Source organism: Ixodes scapularis, unplaced genomic scaffold (assembly GCF_016920785.2).
Source record: "Ixodes scapularis isolate PalLabHiFi unplaced genomic scaffold, ASM1692078v2 PGA_scaffold3__209_contigs__length_174095766, whole genome shotgun sequence".
Classification (NCBI taxonomy): domain Eukaryota; kingdom Metazoa; phylum Arthropoda; class Arachnida; order Ixodida; family Ixodidae; genus Ixodes; species Ixodes scapularis.
The window spans coordinates 156,030,185-156,038,172 of NW_024609868.1; positions in this window are offsets into that span (position 1 = coordinate 156,030,185).

The following is a 7,988-nucleotide window of genomic DNA, read 5'->3' on the forward strand; positions in this document are numbered from 1 at the left end:
CGCTCTTCGGGAAAGCTGCAGTGCAAGTATTCTAAAGCGAAGCTTAGAGTTGTGCACGGTATTTAATTGCTAATATATAATGCCACTCAGAAGGTGGAAAATAAAATGCATTATTTTGGTAATAATAGAAGTTCTCTTGAAATTAACGAGTCTATAAACAAAAATTAGGGTGATTATCAGCACCAAGATAAGCCTATGAAAGGTTAAAATAACTCGTCATCCGGTCAGCTAGCGGCTATGAGGCACGATTTGGACTCTACATTTTATGTACAGAAATGGCAAGAACTTAAAAAGGGCAGCTAAATGTTCACAACACCGACCCAGTTAACGAAATTGTATATACTTGACTTACCCGTGCGTCTGACTTCTTGAATATTGCATTGGAATGGCGTGAATTTATGAAAAAAAACAACATAAGTATGATTATTTGAGTTTGGCAATTCAATTAGTAATCTACGAACACGTATGAATATAATACAGTTTATTTTGAGCTGGTTTACACGTGCGGGTTGTTTGCTCTGCCTTCATATAAAAGTGGAACTAAACTGCATCTTATTATTTCAGTATTGCTAACTATTTCTTTCACACAGTTAACAAATGTAGTAGACACTGCATCGAAGTTTCTGTAATTGAACCTCCTATAAGTTTCAAACTAGCAGCAAATGTTTGGATACCAGCATTCAGAAAAACTTAATTGTTCTTGGTCAGAGACACAAAAGAGTTATGGATGAACGTCACAATCTTATGCCAGGTCCCCTCAAAACCGACGTGCACTTCTAAAGTTCCCTTACAGTCACCCACCCACTCACCGCCCTCTCGCCAATTCAGTGACTCCCACGCGCATTCCCCAGTCACACCAACACCCTCTTTCTTGACATATATACTTCTGCAATCAAAGATGTTCTTTGGCTTGTACGTTTGAACGCTCTTGTCAAATTGTCAGTATCGACTATAATAATGAAGGGTTCGTACGTTTTAATATCTTTTGAAAAATATTAACTAAATAAAAGTCCATAACGTAAAATTGCTCTAAATGGTTAGATGTACGACTCAGTAATCCTGAAAATTGTTTACATATTCGCAGCTCTAAATGTTGCGAGGTGGGAATAGGTACTGCATTTTAGTGTATTTTATTAAGAACCGCTTAGATCAATTCTATCTGTGTGATGAGAAGAAGAATGTATATCAGTTGTACTTACAGAGTCAGCCGTTACATTTGGGGCAACTAAAAAGAACAAAAGGAAAGCTATGTACACGTTCCATTTTAAAATACATCGAAACAAATTCTACCTCACTTGCAACATAAACCGGTTCTTCTCTTTAAGAGCACGCCAGCAATGCCTATTGTCTGAGTAAACTTATTACATGAGTGATTATATATCACACTGTTTCAGTGTATAAAAGTCCATTTCAAATTTGAGTATTTTTTTCTGAAGTAAAAAAAATAAAAAAAACTGCAACTTCAGTGATTTCTTTTTTTTTTTTTTGGTTTTTGCGTTATATCCTTTTACGAAGAAACAAACTTACTTCGTGCTTCTCAGGGAGGTCATGCTTTACTTTTCCTCACTATCTAAAGTAATTTTCTGAGCTAAGAAATATTGACGAACCCACGATTGTGCACTTACTATTCGTAATCAACTATTCAATTTGAAAATATTTTTTTAGAAAGATAGAACAATTTATTTGCGAATCGTTACCTACTTTCGGCAAGCACTTGCATGTGCCCTATTCAAACCTTTCTATAATTTAGATATCCTCGAAAATCTCCAATTATAAATTTTTCATTTCATTTCATATATTTACCATCAGAGCATAAAGCACTACAGAGGGAGAGTCTGGAACAATATGTCGCTAGTGAAACTTCAAGTGTAAAAAACGATAAAAATCTTGATTAAAAAAATGGTGAAGACAGTACTCAATTCCTTTTTGAAAAGAGCACTGTCCGCAATTGAAACAATGGGGGCCGGAAGGCGGTTCCATTCATGGGATATGCATGGTATAAAGGAATGGTAGAAAGCATTGCGATTTGAATGAGGGATGCCGACTTTGTGTCCATGATCGACTCGTGATGGAACATAGAAAGGAATTTCAAAAGGCCATGCACGCAGTGTAACGTTATTCTAATAAATTTTTTGAAACAGGCTTAACAGTACGATTTTTTGCGTACTGAGAGATGTGGAAGTGAAAAGTTAGCCTTCATTAACGATACACTTACCGTTCGATGATAGAGCAAATTTATACTTTGGAAGTTTAAAATCGATTTTTAGGAGAACCCCAGCTTTTGTTTTCCACATAATATTTAATTCAAGGTATTCAAGTGCATTCTCAGAGAACAATGAAAAAAACGAACGACATTTTATGTATGGTTCTGTTATTGTCATACACGAGATTTCATTATAAAATTAATATTTTGCTTGATAGGAATGATGCTACCTTTACTTTAATGGAGGACTCTTTTAAATATATTGGTAGTTTGGATTCGATTTCTGAAAGAACCCTAATTTTTTATTTGAACCTAATATTTAATTCACAGGATTCTAGTCCATTTTCAGAGAAAAATAAAGACAAACGAACGATATATTTATGTACGGTTTTATCACTGTCATACGCGAGCTTTGAGTTTCAATATTACATCTATTCGCAAAAGCACAGGCACACTAATATTATGACCTTATATTTTAGTATGTAACCAATTTATAAATTCATGATGCCCTTAAGAAGTCATCCCTGAGGAGCGGCGTACTGTATAAATTTACAGTACGGCGCTAGATATCTAGTCGAATATGGAAATAAAAATAGAATGAATTAATGAAGATTTTCATGTTCTTTTTAACTCCCATATTGAATGTAGAGGGATCTTGTTAAAATTTAGAAGCATTTGGGTTAGACACAAATTAAACTTTATGTAACCCTACCAATATTCTGTATCTGAAATAGAATGAATACTGCAAGAGACGCAGCTTAACCGTTGATTTACGGAAATGTTTAATCTTTAATGTATTAATCTTTAATTTCCTATCCGAATAAACAGAATATGGGCTATTAAATATTATTAATATGAAATCTAAATTCTCATCGTCACTTCTATCATAGGCTGATTCTCCTCAGGTGTGAGTTCGCAAGGTCCATAGTAACCCAGATGCCAGGCTAGTACTTCGCAGAATTAGTGGGGTCCGTACAAAAAATAAATATACTTTTTGGTACTGTATTTTGATAACCGACGAGTTTGCAGGTTATGAATAAAGAAGCCAAGAAGATACAATATGATGATTTGATCAAAAATCTAAAATCAGCACTTTAGAAACAGCCGTTTATTCAAACGGACATAACACACTCAATTTCTCCCTTTTATATTCGAAGAGACTACACCACATTGGCCAAATTGTTTTTTTTTTTGTGAAAGTTTAGGGTCTTGAAAATCCCGGAAAAAACTGAAGTAGAGCGCAATTTGCTTTTTTCCTTATCTTGGCCCTAATTCACCAAACAAGTGCCAAAGCTAGACTTTACACCTTATAGTATGACTGTCATCGGACGTCTTTGGGATTAAATCACCGAAGTGCCCGATTCAGGTTTCACTGCTGGTTTTTCGGTTCACACATGGAGGCGCGAAGCTTCTGGAGGCGACATGACGCCACTACAGGTGAACCCAGAAGTGTGGAAGAACACGCCTCTCCACTTCTGGCTTCACCTCTGGTGAAGTCAAGCCGCCTCCGGAGGCTTCCTACTCCCATGGGTTCATACCTTTCGCTTACGTCTGGCACTTTGGAAATGATGTGGCGAGCCAAAAAATGCTACGCCAAAAATGTAATCTGGTACTCACTAACTTCCTGAAAAAAAGTAGGCCCTAGTCGGGCCCCTAAGGGGAAAGCAAGTCGTCTGCTTCTTGCACAGGAGTTTTGGTGACGTCAGAAAGAGGCCGAGCTCTGAATGGCTCTGCATGAAAGATAATGAGTATACCTTAAAGCAAGCTGCCTTGAGGTCTATGCACTTCATTCAGAAGCAATCAGAGTTCAGCGTTTGGACGTCACCACAACCCCTGCAGAAGAAGCAGACGAACATCCTCTCCGCAGAGCAATTCCAAGCTAAGCTTATGCAAATTTAGGTGCTTCTCTGGCGTCCTACTTCGCACAATAGTGCATCAGTAATCAGCCAAACAAAATGATTTCAAGATTATTGGCGATATCTATACTCTGCAAAAGTATTAAATAAGTCAGACAAAAATGTTTTCCAATTTTTGACAAACAAAGTCAAAGGGATTTATTTTGATAATAAGTTAAAATAGTCTAAAATGGTTTCAACCATTTGCATTCATTGATCAGAAAACTCTCTCTTCCGACATTGTCTCAAAAATGTTATAGAGCTCTAATCTTAGTAAGCAGATGAAATAAATATAAATGTACTCTCAGACAAAATAAAATAATTCAGTTTCCGCCTAGGACGCTCACATAATCCGTAACTTGAAAACTGAATATTTTACAAACTTAACATAAACGCCATTTTGATAAGTTCGATAACATCTAGAATAATCAAAACGTTTAAACTAAATGAAATGCTCTCATAATAGAAATTTTTGGTTTTGGTGTTTTAATAGCTGCTTCGACAGGACTTTCATTACAACAATGCATATTTTATATTAGAGCCATCATACCTCTGAGTTTTCTTGCACCTGTCAAGGGCCATTATTTTCCAATAGTTATCTATCTTTATTTCCAATCATTTCTGAGCCCTGGCTTTTATTTAGAGTAGTTATAAGATTATAAATATTATCATATATATTTTGTATTCCAGCTTGAATTTTGTGACAGAACTTCATAGTTGTCATTTATATCGTGTACTAGAATGATCTGTGGTGCGGACATTCGAAACATTAGAAAATAAACATACTGTGTAGGCTGCAAATAGTACACTGCGCGAAAAATTTAACACAAAGAAGTAATCGCCGATTTATTCTTCTTAGATTAAAAAAAACGTCGTCATCACAACTGCTAGTATGTTATAAAATAGTCATTTGGGACAGTAATTTAAGCTGTAAAATATGATGCCTGCCTACACCTATCAAACTAAAAGAAAAAACGATGAATATTCTGATCGCACTAGCAGTATCGCGCCGTGTACAATAATGAACTTGAAAAGCAAACATGGACAGACGGATATACAAGGAAATTACGTTGAAAACTATGCGAAACTCGCCAGCCATTATGACGAGTAGACAAAAAAGTGCACGTGATATTTCAATAAGAAAACGTTCGCTTTCTCAGAAGAAAATAGCTCTGAAGTTATCTTCATCCCGCAACGTATATAGTGTACGCCCATCCAAAAAAACACCGGCAATCCCGGATCGAGAGGAGCGTTGCGCGGAGCGTGGCCACGCGTTCCCAGAAGAAACCCGAATGACAGCTTTCTCCTGTGGCGAGGAGAAGGCAGCCTCTAGCGCTCTTGGAGAATAAAAAAAAGCCTAATGTTTCGGGGTTTTCTTTGGTCGAAGGTCGAGGACTGGTCAAAGCCCCTTGACGCTTAGCGAAGCTGAAGCTGCCAGGCGGTGGCAAAAATGTAAAGTGTTATTTTTTTATATAAATGTGAGATAACGTCACGTTTATTGCAAGTCTTTCTGCAGAGGGGCTTTCGCAAAACGCGATCTAATACTCTTGAGTAAAAACCAGACATCACAGAGCAATTACATAAAAATTGTTTAGTCATTGTTATCGAGCATATTTATCAAAGTATACGTAACGTTTATGTGTATTAAGTTTTAATTTGTTGCTTATATTTAACTTTCAATAAGCAAAAGCAAACGTATATAGTTAAAATTATAATATAGTTAATATTATACACAGAATAGACATCATTGGAGGCCACTAAATCGGAGGTATAGAAGGAGTTTGAGGCAATGATTTTCTTCCTGTGCCTCAAAAAAAAAAAAAATCGTGCACAGTTCACTGTACCCGCGCCTATTTTGCGTATCTTATTATCTGCGTTTCCGCTATGCCCGCCTCGCGCACAGCTTTGCGCACTACGATGCCTCCAGAGTGCACCTAGTTTTTTTTAAACATATTGCTGATTTAGTAATTTTAGTTTACGCGCAAGCTTCTAATCATAAACCTATGCGACAATAAAAAGGTTTGCTTGCCCAAAAGTAATTAATCGCTGTAGTTTCGTAAACGCTGTCTACTCGCCTAAAGGTGCATATACACATTTTTGCGTTTAACACGTTTGAATATGGAACGGCGTCCTTGCTGCAGGAAGGGTCTGCTTTCGCTCCGAATCGCGCGGACGTGCAGTGCTCAATATTTCTAAACATATACATGTGCACGAACAAAAATCGTATAAATTAAGAAGTCGAAAAACATTTGACAGCCTTTAATAGCCTCAGGTTGCACCCTTGAGAAACGCCAAACTCTGCACAAGCTTGGCAACCCTAGGGCCTAATTTAGGCCTGATGCGGTTTTGCTCCAGGGGTTAGTTAGTCCCAGAGTATATTTCTTCGGTGTGTTCTATGACCTTTCTCTGGCTCACCATTTAAAATTTCCAAAGTGACAGACCAAAAATCCCAGTAGGAACCAAAAAAAAACAGCCGGTAAGACTAATTCAGGCACTTGATCAGAAATTCAAGACCAAAGGTGCCACATTAAGAACCCACCACGAAGACGTTTTCTGGTCTGGACATGTAGGTCAAAGCAGAACGCAGGTGGAACTTGTTCACTGTACACGTGGCTGTCTTGGGTCTCCTACATCTGTTGTCAGAAAAGTAAAAATGGGACGCTAAACCGACTTCCGTAAAGGACGCGGGATGTAATTGCACTCTGTAATATAGCCCCGTGGACTCACTTCCATCGTCAGATTTTCTAAGCTCTCATATTATAGGTAATCTGTCATATATGTTTTTACAGAAACAGGGGGCAGTCAATTTTGTGTTAAACTCAGATTAACAGAAAGAAAGAAAAGAGTCAGGTCGAGACCAGCACAAAGTGTCTTCCGCTGTTTTTGGCGGTAGGCCCGGTCGAGAGTCTAGAGATGTTTATAGGAATGCCGGGGATAACGTTCCGCTCGGCCACGCACGCACAACCGCGGTGTCGGGTGGCACTCCGTACGCTGGTGTACATGGCACTTACCGCCACGGGCTCTGCAGTACCCCTTACTTTTTTCTTTTTTTTTCTTTTTTTCAAGTAAGTGTCGTGAGCTATAATTTGTTCCGTGTTTTTGGTAACTACCGGTATATCCCGAAAATTTACCTCCGTATCCGTTTTATGCAGTGCGAATGAAACTGAAAAAAACTCGTATGCGAACTGTCCTCCAATAAAAGAAAAATCTGAGATTACTGGGAATAAACCTCCGTGAGCAGCTCGTGGCGCCGAGCAGAGCCGTCGGCTGGATGGGAATCGTCCGCGTCCTATTTGAGCTGCGGTACTGTATAGTATTTCCTGTTAAGGTAATTATGCTTAATCATAAGTCCGTAAAATTAAATAAACTAAGTGTAACTAAGTATGCTTTTGTATTGTTTATTTTTTTTGTTTTATTTATGTAGCAGTTTTATTTTGTTTTATTTTGAAGCAACGTAAGTGGATGACGCTTTCATTTTATTTCCATGGAATGAGTATCGTGTTTCGTTACTTTGTTCGGTAACGTCTACAACAATTCCCGTACTTCCGTTGTGGAAACGTGTATTTGTCCATATCTACGAGACCCTTATCGGTAGATGGGACCGGCGGGTTTGTAGAAGTCATATCGGATATAGTTTAAAATTGGGACATGATAGCTACGTACCATCACTTTTTGATCGTAATTATCTCACAGCAACTGATGCCTCGTAAATTGAAAACATACAGAAGGGTGTGTTCGGATAAGGACGGTCATGGTGGTCTCATGCCTATTTTTTGTTTAAATTAAATGTTTATATGAGGTGGCGAAATTTGTCCACACAACAGGACCGACCCTACTTCTACAAGATACTTACTTGTATTCGTGAGAAAAATCGGATTCGAGAGAAGGTT